The following is a 16110-nucleotide window of genomic DNA, read 5'->3' on the forward strand; positions in this document are numbered from 1 at the left end:
ATTTAAAGAGAAGACTTTTGTGTATAGTTAATTTTAGGGGCAGTGTTACAGAGGTAGATTGAATGGCTAAGGAATATTTTTTAATCGTTTCTTGCATTTAAATAGCATTTCACACAGAAGCTTTCATCAGCTGCAAAGAGAATTTAGGAAACCAAACTGTACTACATTTGACACATCTGGAGAAGCTTTTACTTGTAACTAGTTAGTGGTGTATTTGCAGAGGGCATTTAAGCCAGTGCTGTGTTTACCCACACAAAAAAACTTAAGTACATTCCTAGAAATCTGTTTTTTTGGGGTTTTTTTGGTTGATTGGTTGGTTGGGGGGTTTTTTTGTGTTTTTTTTTTTTTAAGTAGGGGAGAGGAGAGCCAATGTCTGACCTGTCATAACATCTAAATAATTTAATTGGAAAAGCCAGCTGTCAAACCTTATGTTGCTAAACTATTGAGCAGTACAGCTCTGCAAAAACAAATAGGAACATGTAGTTAGTACTCCCAGCTGAAAGTTTGGGAAGCACAAAACCAGTGGGATGCAAGGAGCACTGGAGACACCATCTTGCCAAGGCTGGCCATTTTTATGTAGAGCTAATTATTTACTGTTCATCTGGAAGTTTAAACTAAATATAAGCTGCTAATGTAAACTTAAAAACTGTAAGGAAATTAAATTTGAACACTTGAATAATGAGATAATAGGTTTGATTTCCTTTAGGCAATGTAATAAATTTGCAATGTGTTTTGTCTGATGCATGGATGATAAATGGGGCTTGCAGAAGTGTGTGCATGCAACACGGCAGAATACTTAGAAGCAGCGTGGTGTCATACTTATTTTTTCTGAAGGGCAGAATTTTGTTTGTACTGCAGGATGATCATGCTAATGCCTAACCAAAATAGAGACATGTTACAAGGAAAATGCCCTGATATGTACCACAAGAGACTTTTCTTGGGGTTCCCAAAAAACTGTAAATATAAAATTAAGACATGCCTTAGAAATTATTTTGGTTTTATTCTATACAAACCTTATATAGTCTTAATTTTTTTAACATTGTCAAGAATTTATGATAGATAGTCAACATACTATTAAAATTCTTCTGTTTCTTTGTATTTTATTTGATACTTTGGAAAAAGAGCTGTAGTAGCCTCACTTTTGCATCGTAAGCTGTGTTTAAATAGAAAATCCATGGCTTCTTTTTTTGCGTGTAGATTTCCTCCTCAGTCTGCAAATTTTGCGAGTTGAATCCAGGGAAATGAAAACAGTAGTTTCATGTGGAAAGTCTTACAATTTTATTAAATAAGGATTCCTGTTACGATCATTATCACAGAAAGTGATTCCTTTGGCCTTTCCTTCCTAAATTATATAAAGACCGTTAAGGGATCCAGAGAAAATTTCAGTCAAGTCTATTAACAGGGAAGATTTGAGTTGCCTGTAGAGGAGACAAAGCATGCTTTGAAAGGTATGTGGCAATATGTGGTTTGCTTGTTCCCTTCTTGCACCCCAGGTCTCATAAATAATGTTAAAGACTACTTAGTCTTTGTTACCAATAACTCAAAGCATTCAGGATATGGGGGGGCGGGGGGCTTCCAAACTCATGTTTAAAGAAAAGAAAAAAGTCAAGTTTGGAGGTAACTTCAATTTAACTTTCAGATTTGGAAACTGCAGCATTACCTTTTTGGCCTTTTTTCATAGCTAGAAGAGTTTTACATTTATTTGTGAATACATCAGAGTGTATATTTCAGTAATGGTAAAACCTAGAGTTTTGAAATAAATGCTAAAATCAGAAGACTGAAAGTCACAGCAACTGGAATTATGTGACCGAATTATGGAAGCACATGAAAATTGGCACGAATGTAATTATTCATATGCCAGTTCTGTGTAAATATGGCAGAGCTGCAGAACTTGTGCTCATGTGACTTGATCCTTCTTTGATGTTGAGGAGATCTTACTTTGGTGCAGTGCACTGACATTAACGGTAGCATTAACGTAACCATTCTGATATGGCAAATCCCAGATTTCAAAATACCTTCTCAGAGTTTGCTTCCAATATAGAGAATAATGGAAATATATTCCTTTAACTGGAGTTACCTGCAGATAGCTGTAAACAACAACTTGTTGTATTGGAAGGATTTTTAATACATTTAGGAATAGACCTTCACAGGCTCTGTGTATTTATTCTTACAGTCTGGCTTCTGTCTCCTCCAGGATTCATAACTGATACAGATGATGAAATAGGATCAGTGTGACTTTGTACTTGAGAAAAGTTAATCTATTGGGAAATGTGAGAAGACCTTAAATAGTATTGGAAGGAAGAAGAGAGCAAAGAGAGATTATATGTAATTAGCTGTCAACTCTTTAAATAAAATTTTAAAAAAGCTTAAAAAAGAAAAAAATTATTTACTCCTTAAGCACTTAATGTAATATAAAGGAAGACGTGTCTCAAACTGAAATTCTTCAGTACAGTAGTCTTATTCTGAAGATCTTACGCAGCTTGTATTAACATAATGTTAGTTTCTAAAAATATAGATAATTATTTTACTTTACAGAATGTATTAAAACATATAAAATATGATGGTAGTATAATTTCCTAGTCCAGGAATTCAGTCATTTTGAGCTGTCATAATGAAGTTCAAGACAAAGCATTGGTTGCTTAGAAAAATAGTAAATTATGTTCAGTATAAGGAACCCCTGATGCATATGTTTGGTGATTCAAAAGGGCTACTTTCCCAAAGCTGAAAAAAAATAACAAATTTAGCAAAAATAGTCTCATATAACAAGTGGCAGAAAGAAGGAATAGCAATTAATACAAATTACAGCTTTACGTAATCAGAAGAGTGATGGTAAATAATAGGCTAAAGTTACCGTGAGTTACACAAGTACTTCAAGAAGCATCTAAATCTTTGTAGCATGGTAAGCCAGTGGAAACCTCCTAATGGATGGGATAAATTGTTCATCTGTCGGTGTTTTCAGTTTAAGGCTTGGTGCCTTTCTGGAAAAAGTGATTTTCTGCATCAAAGGCTTAATGGGCTCTTTAGAAACAACCTTAAATGCAGGCTTTCAGGCAGTGCAGGGGCAGACTTACAAGCCACCTCTGTTGAAGGCAGCGAAGTTTGGACGGAATGTGTCATGGTATACATCAGTATTTCTATCCTATACTTTCCAAAACTGTGTCTGGGGTCACATCAAATCCTAAACCTTAGCCATCCTACAAAGAGCGAACAGAGTTGAGTGAATAAAGAGAAAAATTGGAATGTCAACAAAACTTGACAGGAAGGCAGTTAGGAGAAACGTGGGGTGTTTGTTGCTTAGAAGGTAATTTGTTTCACTTCAAGCTAAAGTCAGTGGGTTGAAGAGCGTTTAAGTTGCTGGAAAGTTGAATGCGTGTGACATCGGCATGTACATTGGCCTAATATCAGCATTGTCGTACCATACACAACTTTTGCACCTACATGAGTATATATTCAGGGCTTTTTATTCAGGACTATTTCTGTGTCAGCACCAATTCACACAAATGTGCTGAGTGGAACAATTACAAAGCTGAGGGCCGTGTTAATGCAGTTGCGATTCGCAGGGGTTTTACTATATGCTTGTGTTTCTTTTAAGAATAGTTAATCAGTTTGATTCTATATAAATAAGGTACAATCTTATAGAAGAGCTGAGAAAAAACAACTCCAGTAGTGGTGGGCCTTAAGTTGCAAGCTGTCTTACCAAGGTGACAAAAAGTGGTGGAGTTTCAGTTTATTTGAGTATCCTGCTCGAAGAGTTGTCTTCCATCAGGCCTTGCTGGAGTCTGAATCAGATAACTCTGAAGCAGGATGACTGAATTCTGCTTTCCAAATATATCTCAACCAGTTTAGTAGCATGAATAGTTAAAAGAGGGAATTAAAGAGCTGTCAGCCTTTCATTATCCTATCTGATTCTTAACTCTTGGCTCCAAAGCAGTGCTTTCCTATAATAATGCATTACTATTGAACGACGTAATTAAAATACTTTTTATCTAAATGAGAAAGTTGTACTTCTTTTAAGTTGTTCTTGAGAATTTATTTGTGGAACATAATTATTCTGTGCATTCCCTGTTAATGTAAGTAGGTGGTTATTAATTTGCTTACTATGAAGTCTCAAAGGCAGGAGGTCCTTCTGCACTAGGAGCGTACAGGCTCCTGAAAGTTTACAGGCTCCTTAAAATTGCTCAAGAAGTGCATGGGCTCAGGCCCGTGGAAGAGCTTACTATCTCCTACAGAAGAGTTTCTGATATCTAGTCCCTTCTTGTTAGTGATTTTATCTGAGCAGTTTTACTATCCTTAGGAGGCAGGTTTTGGAAAAAATCTGGCTTGATATCATGGAATTAACTTTCATGGAATAAACTTTTAGTGGGATTAACCTGGCTGGAGTGAGAACTGTTTTAATTATTTCAAAGAAAACATGGAGATCGTGGCATGTATCACATTTTACAACCAGAGGACTAAAAACTTCTTTAGGTTGGGAAAACTTTGGCTATATCTATGTTGGTGAGTAATCTGCAGTGGGAATGGATCCATAGAAGAAAAACAGTGGGTGCTGAGCACTTGGTGGCCACAGCCTGTGTTTTTTCAGAGGTAATACTTTGACCGGACTCTACTCTGATTCCAGGGAATGTTGGAACAGTAAATCGCTGTTGGAGCACATCTTTTGTTTTAGTTTCATCAAAAAGTAGTGCAGTTCATACACTTTAAGACTGCTTCAAAACGAAAAAAATATGTACAAGAATATACTACTTATTAAACTTTGCCATACGTATAGCTACTTGATTAAAATCATTATATAGAAGTATGTATTTTTATTTATGGCATGAACACATAAATGAAAACTGTGAGGAGATCCGAGACAGTTAATAGTATAAAATATAAATAATCCCCCTTTGTTGGGGAAGGAAAACGGTCCTTTTCATTGAATTGGATAAAAGAATGGATTGTTTCTTTTTTGTTTATATCATAGACAAATGGAAAAAATTACCTTCCTTAACTTTTCCAAATATTTGAGAGTAAAAAAAAACCCAAAACCTTGTATAAACTTGTTTTTCATAGTTACAGAGACTGGTAAATTGTGGTACAAGTCCAAGAGAATACTTCAGATGTCATTTTACAAAATAACCACAAAGTTCTCATAACATTTGGAGAGGCGAAAGGCTTTTAGGCAAATGCATATGACAACAGGATAGAATTGCTATTAAATTGTTGTTTGAAGTAGAAAGGATGTGTATTTTGAAATAGAGGACTACTTTCAAGAAGCAGCTTTCTGCATATAATACTCAAAGCTTACCATTTTGAGGCAGTGTCTACCAAATACAGAAAAGATAGAGGAAGTTTTCCCAATGAAGTCATCTGTAAACAGAGAGATTTAATCTGTGTTACAACATAGTAATGATCAACTTGTTACTTTCAGATTTCCTCTTTCTGTGGTGAATGCAAACGCAGTTGCTGAAAGACCATTCATTTAAGTAGTTTAAATGCTTCTAATTTCTGTGACACAGTGAAATCCATTCAGTTTGTTGTAACCAACTAGTAACATAAAGTCAACAGTGCAAAGGGACTAGAGGAGCAGAACTGCTGTAAGGAAACGCAGACTGACTAGGCCTCCCTGGACCCAAGTTCTGGTAGTTTTTCTGTGGTAAAATACTGCGAGGTGAACAGGTTATCCTTTCTATGTAAGCCTCATTGCCTAGCATTTCTAACCCTTGTTCACCTGTCATGCTTAAAACAAAACAAACCTCTGGGACAAACAACTGCGTTTGAAAGCAAAATGGAAAATCCTTTCCTGTCTATCCTGAAATATCTAGTTCTACTTTGTGTACTCCCTCTGCAACTCTCCCTGCCTCTGATGGTGGAATTACAATAATGAGAGATTTTGCTGTATTTGAGCTGATAGTTGTAAAAATTAAGCACTCCTGTACAGTGAAGGACAGTCTAGAGCTGGGCAACCTGGGAGAAAACTTGGCCAAGATCTGCTGGAGTAACTGAGTTTGACTACCTTGCTTAAGTATTAGCTGCCACCTAAACCCAGTGACAACTCTTAATGGAGTAAGGGGCTAATTAACATAAACAGGTGGAATATGGTTTTCTGCACTACTTTACAGAGAGGTAGTCACATATTGCTGGAAATTTGTTTGCCAGTTAAGGAGCAGAGTAATGTCAGACCCCAGGAGAGCCAGTTCATCTGCAGGGTCAGGGGCAGCTGGAGGTGGGAGGCAGTGGGGTGGGCTTGCAGTAAGGCTGGGCCAGCTGAGCGAGGGGCTCCTCACTGAGCTCCCTTGCCGAAAGGAAGTCTAGGGAAGGTGGAAGAGGGGATGGATGATGCTGGAGGAATTTAGAAGCTCTGAGCATGGAGGTATGGCATTAAGAAAGGCAAAGCTCAGGCAGAAAGGAGGCCAGGGAGGTTATGGAGGCTGGCGGGAAGGGCTTGCAAAGGTACAGTGACAGCAGAGGAGAGCGTGGTGATGCAAGGTATGGCTAGGGAATATCTATGTACCAATTCAGACTCAGTAAACTCAAGACGTGTGGAATTGTTCTGTTTTATACACTAATGCTTTTATGCTAAAATATATTAATTTGAGCAATATGAAATGTGAAGCATAGTACTCTCCGTAGGCATTATGGGTTCAAGCCTGTTCTCATTTGCGCCAGGCTGTTTGTCTACTTTTACAGTCTGGCTGAAATAACCAGGAGGTGCAAACTCCAGCTTGTCACTGCACAAGCGATAAATGTTAGCCTAACATTCTTCTGGCTCACTCAGCTCTTTTGTTGTAGTAAAGAACGTAAAGGAACATTTATCTTGCAAAAAAATGCATAATTTCAGCTAGGATTAGTTGCCTTTTCAAAAGGCCGAACAGCTGCTTCAAGTAGAGTACCATAAAAATGTTTTGGAAGAAAAAATCTATATTCCAGGAAGCTTTGAGGCATGAAAAATTTAAAGGATAAGTAAAAATAAATAGCAAATGGAGTTTGTCATTTACTCTGTGCATGCAGTGGATGTGTATTTGTGTATAGTACAGTGACAGCTAAAATTAGCGCCTTTTCTTTTCCGCAATAGGCAAGGAGCTCTTTGAAGTCAGGATATTAAAGGAATTAAATTGATTCCAAAAGAATTTCAAGGGAGTAAGGGGGATTCAGGAGAAGGAGGACATGGTACCAGTCCCAAATCAAGCTTAGCGAAAGTCCCTCCAGCTCCTGGCAACAAGAGTTTGCAGGGAATACCTGAGAAGGATGTGTGCCAGTGATGTCACGTTCATCCAGAAGGTTGGACAAGCACCTGAACATTTATGAAATAGTGGAAGTGATGGAAAATAAACCTAAAAACACTTTATCAGCAGGTAGTGGGATGTCAGATGCTATCTCAGATTTTAAAAATCAAATTCAGGTAGGAGAGCTGTGTGTGGTTATTCTCTTTTTTTTAAATCTCATTGACAGGGTCATTTTAATTTTAGACCTTGCACTGTTTAGTGGGGAATACATTAACACTTGATCATAATGGAAAGCAAAGCATGCTCAGATAAAAAGTCACGCCTGTCAGCCTTGATAGGCTTTCATAAAAAAATGCAGCAACCTCTTCATTTGCAACTCTGTGTTTTCCCATTGCCTAATTTTTGGCAGCAAATTATTTGAGAGATTAAAGGAACGTTTCTTCATGCTGATCTCACCAGGAGTAATCTTACCGAGTCACTCCCTTGTTCAGAGTCATTTGCTGGCTTTGCTCCTTCTGTATCATGTTCAAACTCCTCACCTTCAAAGCGCAGTAAGAGTTTGCTCTTGGCAATCTCATTTCTCATTTATTATTTTCAATTTTTTTCAATCTGTCTTCTCGCCTGGAATTCCCTCTCCTTCTTTTTTGGTGCAACAAGTAAACATATTCATTTTCACACCACAGTGAGGGAAGCTTGCTTATGTTCATTTTTAAAGTGTAAAAACCTTTAGAACAATACAGAGCATTACTCTTAAATTTTTACATTGTTGATAAACCCTCTGGAGCTTTTGATACTTGTGTTAAAATATCAGCTCCCTGAAGCAGGCACAGGGCCTCCTGTGTTCCAGTGCTTCGTTGATAAACCAAATGTTCCAATCTTCTGCATTACGTATATTAACTTTTTTTTAAAGTGAGCAAACAGAAAGTGTTTTGAAAAGTGATTTGTAAAGCGGTGTTACAAAGTGCAGATTTGTGAGAGAATTCTAAATGTGGTCAGTAAAATAGATCTAGTTTTCCAATATTGATGGCTTATGTTTAATGCAAAAATGAAAGAGAAGATATGTGTCCTGATTAGCCATGTTAAGACTGGTAGACAACATAGATACTTCTATTTGTTTCTTACCACTACTCCAGCAGAGCATAACCTAGTGGTACCACATTAATAATAGAATCTTTTCTAGGTGTTAGCAATACCCTATGGGGTTATGTAGACTCCCTTTTATTTCTTTCTAATTCAGTGAGGTTTTGTGTTAATGTATTTTAAAAAAAAAAAAGAGACTGTATTAAACAAAAGAAGGGAGATGTTTCTTAGCGTTGCAAGGTGGTTCCTTTCTCCAAGATTGCTGTTGACTGTGTCCCTATTTCTTTGTTAACTGCTACATACGCTGCAGAAATTCTCACTAGCTGTCATGTACAGTATGTCTGCCATACTGACTATATAGATGACAGCAAGATGTTGTTTTGTGAATGTTTTGTTGAATTAATTTTTTTTTTTCTGGTGACTGATAAAAGTTATTATAAGGTTAGATGGCGGTTCAGTTAGTAGGACAGATTTCGAATTATAACAGTTGCAGTTATTGATGAGTTATTTGTTTGCGGAAGGGTATACGAAGGTCTGTGGCATCTCTAGCTGCCTCCTGTTAAGCCAATGGGAAAGAAGAGTATTCTGAGTTTACATGAAAGTTTCTATTTAATCTGGACTTGGAGCTCAGAATGGCACACGTCTTGCTTCGGAATTAATTGTTTGGCTGTTTAAGCAATTGTGTATATGGCTTTTGACAGGGAGAGTAAATTCCAGATAACTGTATTAGAAGGATAAGTATGAACTTAGGCAGCAGCAAAAGGATGCCAAAGATGTGTAATTTCCAGTTTATGTGGAAACAAAAATGAAGAGTGAAAAGGGAAGGCTACACAATAGCCAGGTAAGAATGAATTTAGGGAGAGGATTTAACACTCAGACGTGGTCTGTATTTTGGTAGTTTTCAGAGGGGGTTTTTTGCCTCTTCTGTAGTTAGTGTTTTGTGATTTTATGTTCATACAACAAACAAGGAGAAAAAGCAAGTGATATTTAAGAATCTGTATTGGCACAGTAAAGTCGTCACATTCCCATAACAGATTTTGGATGGGGAGCGAATAGTTATGAAAAGTTGGTATAATAGCTTATAAGAGCAGATCTTTAAATCAAATCGTTGCATTTGGAAAGAACTATTTTATATAAACATCTTAGCTCTACATAGTGCACACTTTAAAGTTTTGTTTACATTCTTACAAGGATCTGTTTTTTTCAAAGCAAAATGGTTTTGTAGTAAACAATCAAAAGGTTTTTAAAGACTTGGAATGAAATTGTCTGATATGCACTGGCTTTCCTTTTCAAAATCAATGGGAATTTCTGCATCTTGAAAGTTACCTTCTCAGTTTTTCCTGTGTACAGCAGTTTCCTCACGCTTCTTCTTTTTTTTTTTTTTTTTTCCCATGGAAAGAAACAATCTTTAACCTGTCAAGTGCATACAATTGAAATATTTGGGGACATGCAGTGTGCAGGTTATAATTATTTTCTCCTCTCCATGTTTTCCTATTTTTTTCTTACTTGTTTGGTTATTTTGAGAGCTTAGTTCAGTGGAAAGTGTTCCAAATTTTCTTTACTTAACAAACTTTGGAGAAGTAAGTAGCTGAGAACTTTGCATTTCAGACAGGCAAAGGAAAGAAGGTGGCATTCTTAAGATACTCGTTTTTTCATTTGAAAAAAAGTTCTCAAAACCACAGGTATTGCACAGAAAGGGACTGGGCTAAGTGCCTTTGGAAAGCTTTGTAAATGTCCCTTTCTAACCTTCCATATTATTAGTCTGATTGCTTAGGCCTTAAGGCAACATTTTTAAATTCCTTTCATTCTCCTGTATTCCAGCTTTTAATTTCAAAACAACTTTGTGGGAGAGAGTTGCTCATACTTATATTAAACAACCTTATATTTATTTCTTGACATCAGACAAGAAAAAATGCCAAAATGTTTTCTTCTAAAAGCTGTTAAGACAGAGGAAGCAAAAAGGACTTTCATAAACTGGCTACTTTAAGTAGGTCACTGATAGTTTACCTCAAAATAACACATAAAAATTGTTTACATGAGGAGAGGAGCTACCCTTCTATTACAAAAGGTAGGGTTTCTCTGAGCCTGTGCTGTGAAGTTGTTCTGCAAGTTACCACAAGAGCAAAGGTAACTGATAAAGTCCTCGAAAGAGTCAGTCAGGCAAAGGGCTCTAGGAGTGCTTGGCATTTCCACTTGCATTAGATGGCTGAAACCTGGAAATTAATAAAGAATATTCTGATATGTCACACACTATTGCATCTAGAGCTAGTGCTAGTGTTAGTTATCATGAACAGGCATTAGAGAAAATTTACCATATTCTGGAATAGTTAGCTAGTAGCAGAGAAGTTTTGCAGGTCTACTAAATAAATTTTAACTTGATGGTCAAATTAAATAATTGAAAAAATATCATTGCATTTTTTTCATTTATGAAGAGCCTAAAATATTTATTGATTGCAGTTGTTCAGCTTTTCCAAAAGTATAACAAACATGTTGGCTTGATTGTGTTTTTCATCCTGCATCCTATTTTTTTCCTAAAGTAATCTTTCTTCAAAATGATTATTGTTATGTAGGTCATGGTTCAGTTACACACAGATGGGTTTCAAACCTGGTCTCTTTAATCAGGGTAACCTGGCTAGCTAGTTTCCTCTCGATGCACAACTTCTCCTACTTTTAATGAAATCAGAAACTGTACCAAGCTGCAACTAACCATATTTGAATATGGCATTTCAAAACAACTACAAATTTTTTACTGTTTTAAGTCAGATGTTTGGTTACTTATTTTATGTGTGCTGAGAAAAATGAGATTTAGTACAACTATATCATTAGAAACTAGAAATGAATTGACAACATTGACATTGCTCACCTCCTTAATCTAGTGAACTGTCATATAAAAAGTACTGTTTTACTGTATTCAGTAGAGCAATAGTAATTCATATCAGATGATACCAAAGGTTTGTTTTTATGGTTATTACAGCATACTGGCAACTTGATACAGCCTCCTGACATAAAAATACCTTACATTTTTATCATTCAGCTAGCAGGAACCTCAGAGGTGCTTTAAGTAGAAATAATTTCATTTGCACTGATGACCTCTGCAGTCTTCCAAGATAGTTCTGATGGTAGAAGTATGTAAAATTGATTCCACTAACAATTTAGTGTCAGATACAGATTAATAATGCTTGAATTAGCCTTTCTTCGAGCAAATCTGACCTCGTTTGTATTGTTTCTTAGCTGAGAAAAATAAACTTGGGGAGACAGCTTTTAACATTCTTCTTGGCTTATGGAGACACTTTGTGTTCTGGAACTCAAAAAGAAATGGGGAGACTTCGTTTCAAATTGGTTGGTGTGTTCTGCAAAACAGTATTTAATTTGTTCAGGTGAAAGCAGTTTACCTATAGCTTAACATAGGGAGCATGTTTCCTTCCTTTAGAAGGAAATCCTACTGAAGGAAATGCATCTTGTAATATAAGCAGTTTAAGAAGGTCTTCAGTGAAGTATTATAACCTCTGTGTCTCAAAATATGTGAAAATTTGAATGCAGGTATGGAAAGAAGAAAGGAGACTGAAACAAAGAAAATGGAACTAGACAGATCCGATGGCTTTAAGTTAAGACTTGAAAACAGGTATTGGAGCCAGCAAGATGAAAGAGACATGAAAAAACTATAGGTGCAAAATGGGATGTTCTTGCATGTAGGAATGGACAGCTTGGTAAAGGTCAAAGAAGGCAAGAAAGCAAAAATACACATTAAAAAAAGTAATAAAAAGGATGCATTTGAAAGATTTGAGTCAAGAAGGCAACAATATGAAAGAGAATGGACTAGAAGATTAAAAGAAGCAATATTGTAGTTCAAAAGGTTTGCATGACTAGGAGTTTGAAGAGGGAATCTTGGGTATACCTGTACCTACTGGAGAACGTACACGTAAAGAACTCATTTGACCCAAATCTGCTTTGCAAACAAGTTGGCTGCAGCATATTAACAAGCGCCTTTCCTTATGTAAAGGCAACTTTTACTGGCAACTAAGTATGTCTTACAATACTGGTTCTTTGGGGAAAAAAGAGTTAGACTGATAAAAGCACCTCTGTAGCACTAGACTTACTGTACTTACAATTGCTGTGTAATTGGAGATTTTTCATCATAGTTTCTCATCTTGTCCTGGTTATTAATGTGGCTGTTGGTTTGATTTAGGAACTGCATGGAAAGAAAATAAAAAGATAGATGAAGAAAAATCATTTTTTGGTCTTTAGTTGTACGAAAATTGCAAATAACTGATGATTATTAAAGATCCTCTTATAACATGGACCAAAATGATAGTGACTTCCAGTTTTTAGATTTTCTGTAAAGAAAGGCAGAAGTTATTTCGGAAAGCTAGGCATAAAAACTGCTGCTGAGGTGCCCAAGCAGGCCAGCTTTTTTGGAGGCTGATAGGGCTTTGGTTGTGCACGAAGACAATTTCAGAAATCTTTTTTGTCTGTCCTACTACTAACATAAACAGTACTGTAACAAGAAGACTTCCTGGCCTCTTGAAGATGCTCAGTGTCTGAGAACCTCAAACAGGTAAAAACGGCATAGATATTCTGGGTAAATTCAGCTGGTTCACAGGGAAGCCCAGGCCACATCCCAGTCTCACAGCCAGAGAACAGGGAATGCCTTGCTTGCTTGGAAAAGTGACAACCAGCAGTACCACAGCCGGGGAGGCTTGGAAGTAAAGAGACGCAGATGACCCAGTATCTGTTCCATTCATTTCCTTGGGAGGGGATTTACTATTTTGCTACTTTAGCTTATGTCAGTTCTCCAAGTGCAGAAAGTTATACAATGAACACTGTTTTATGCCAGTGTAAGCATATTTACATTTGGGCTTCTGCCACAGAAACTCCTCTTTAAAAGGAAAGCAGATCTTGTGTTTCTGTGCAGGCGTAAGTTTCTCTTGGCTTAAGCTCACGAAAAATACATGCAATTGCGTATTGTCCGTTAAAAAAATAAGAGTAAAGTTCAAAATAAGGTGACTGAAGACAAAGTATAAATCCAAAGAGGAAAATTGTAAGTGAATTCTGTAGGTTTCTAAGGCAAAATATCTGGGTTGGGAGAAGAAATCTGAGGGACCCGAGTCTCATATATATGAATGCATATGCATTTTTTCATATTCTTGTTAAGCCATTTGTTTTGATGCCATCGTATATTATTAATTTTATTTTCTTGAAAGGAATCTGGCATGTGAAATGTATGTATATCCATGCCTTAGCTAGAAATGAATTTAAGCAGTTTGTATATCAGCAGTACCATTAGAAGTTCAAATATATTTGCATAAGGATTTTGCATAAGGACTGAGGTGATAATTCTAAGAAACCTATTTTGTGTGGAGTCTTTCTGAGTTTTATATTTTAATTTCCTAAAATGGTTTTCGTCTGGGTTTTTTTTTGTTGCTTTCTCAAAGAGTTGGCAGGGTAAATGGCAGCTGTAAACCTAAGGGTAGGCTGCAAAGTTTTTCTTCCAAAGCCTTCCTTTCATGTTTAGCCAAGTGAGAGACACAGAGTGAAATGTGAACTCCGGCTCAGAGTATCCTCATGGCCTTCCCTCCTGGTGAACAGCCGGAGGGGCAGAAGGGGGGCCGAACCTGCCCAAGGCTGCTAACCGCAGCAGCCCGGAAGGCAGCGGCCATGAGCCGCGGCTCCCAGGTTGCTCAGAGGAGGAGGAATGTGAAGATGGTGCTCGAGGGCCCTTGATACCATACCCCTGAGAATGGCGCTCCCCATCGCACCCGCTCCTTCTCACTTCATCCTCCCCCTGGGACCGAAGGAGAAGGCATCCGCTTTAATTCTCTTCCGAGTCGTTTAACCGTTTCTCTTTAATCCCTGGCAGTCTGACTGAAAACTAAGTGTGTGTTTTCTTGAACTTTGCCCCGTTTGAAATTACGGACTGGAACCATATTCATTTAACGTGGGAAACAAGCTTTGCAGAAACTCAGCCTATACACTGGGAAAGGAGCTTCCTGTAAAATATGAACAGATGCTTGTACGTTTGAGTGAAGGTTGGTTCATGGGAGGCTTTGTGATAAACTGCATAAATGCAGTATCGAGTTCTAACAGTTAAATGATGACTAATTGATGAGTTTGATCACTTGGACATGATCTGCTGTGCTGGCACTCCTGGTTTGTTTTGGTTTTGTTTGTTTTTGAAATGATACTTTTTTCCAACTGTATTTTATACACACAGCTAATCTTAAAGCTCTTCCTCAGTAGGGGGACATAGAAAGCTTTCCCCCCGGGACAACAGGGTGATTCCTGGGAGAACTCCAGCTATTCCCTCCAGTGCAAGAGATGCGTATGTCTTCTAGTAGCCATAATTGCCTGGGGCCCTTTTTCTACCAAGTAATTCTTTGGCTTGTAATCACAAAAGGGCTGTAATTTTTTTGGTTAGTTTGTTTGTTATTGGGATGGAAATGGATAAGCAAGCAGTGTTTCCTCTCTTGTGTAGAGGTGTGTTTCTTTTTGCTGCCAACCTGCCCTCTCCCCTCCAGTTCTCTCTCTGCACTTGGCCTTACATGTACACTGACTGCTTCCTTCATTCTGTCCGTTTACTCTGCGGGGAGCACATAGGACTAAAAAGTACATACATACAATATTTTTTAATTCTTCTGTTGTCGCCATGAATTTCCCCCTCAATCAGTTGGGACCCACAAATTCTCTAGTTGATGTCTTAGTCTTTTTCCCTATCCAGGTTTATACAGAGTATGCCAGTGGTGTTTACATTCTGCACTGATGCAGTTAAGTGTGATCATAAGAAAAATATTGTTTGCTTCAGTCTGAAGATTGCCAGTTTTTGCGAACAATTGCATGGTTCCTGCTAATAGTTTTAGTACCCATCCCAGATGCAATAGAATGAACTGTGATCTTCCTGTATTCATATGTAAATCATGCTCATCTGTACTTATGTATATACATATGGGTCTCCTTTGATTGTTTGGTATAGAAAGAAAATTATTAAATAAGCTAATCTTTAAGATATTATTTATCCATTCATGAAATTATTAATCTGTTTATAAAATCATATGCAAAAATTAAAGATGTCCAAACAAATTGGATTATATTGAAAGACAAAATTTTAAGTGTTAAATGTGAAATAAATTATCAAGCACTCTGTCTTCTGACCAATGAGACAGACTCAAAGTGATAATTCCTTCTGAGAATTTCCTTGCATTGTGTGTGTACCTCTTGAGATATTGCAAGTGCAACTCCAATTTACAATCTGAGCTGGTAGAAGACTTGAGAGGAGAGACATACCATGGGGTAGATGTGGTGAATAATACCGCCAGCATTGAATTTCATTAAAATGTGCCTTTTCCATAAGGGATAGCATTAAAGATGTGAAATGCTGTGCTCTACTTGACTATAAATGCTGTCTTTGCTATGGAAAGACTTAGTAATGCAGGTTACTGCTGTTTGCATCAGTAAGGGGGTGAGCTCCCCTCTAGATATTTAAAGTTGGAGAGAAAAGAGTTTTGAAGGCAGTAGCCCTAATACTAGAGTTGTAGAGTTTTATGGCTCACTCTTGCAAAATGTGGAGGCACAGACTGAGCAACTAAAAAATAATACCTGCAGCGTATATAAGGGAGGATGACACAGCATTATATTGTAATCCTTCTGACATGTGTTCAAGAGCAGCACCAATGACCTATAGTTTTCAGATATTATGGAGGAATCTAGTGAAGAAAACCCAAGGATACACACCTTCAACAGATTTTTTTCCAGTAATTCTTTTTAGCTGTGTTTTAAAATAAATAATGGCATTTAAAGGGTTGTTCCAGGATGAAATATCTCAACTTTAATA

General features: G+C 37.2%; 1 protein-coding gene across 2 annotated transcripts in view; it reads left to right on the forward strand.

Annotated features, from left to right (window-relative positions):
* The window catches only part of SH3RF1 (SH3 domain containing ring finger 1), a 96223-nt gene that overhangs the window by 37323 nt on the left and 42790 nt on the right, over window positions 1-16110 (forward strand). The gene's annotated exons all lie outside the window — the stretch shown is intronic.

Source organism: Ciconia boyciana, chromosome 5 (assembly GCF_034638445.1).
Source record: "Ciconia boyciana chromosome 5, ASM3463844v1, whole genome shotgun sequence".
In the NCBI taxonomy this organism is placed as follows: domain Eukaryota; kingdom Metazoa; phylum Chordata; class Aves; order Ciconiiformes; family Ciconiidae; genus Ciconia; species Ciconia boyciana.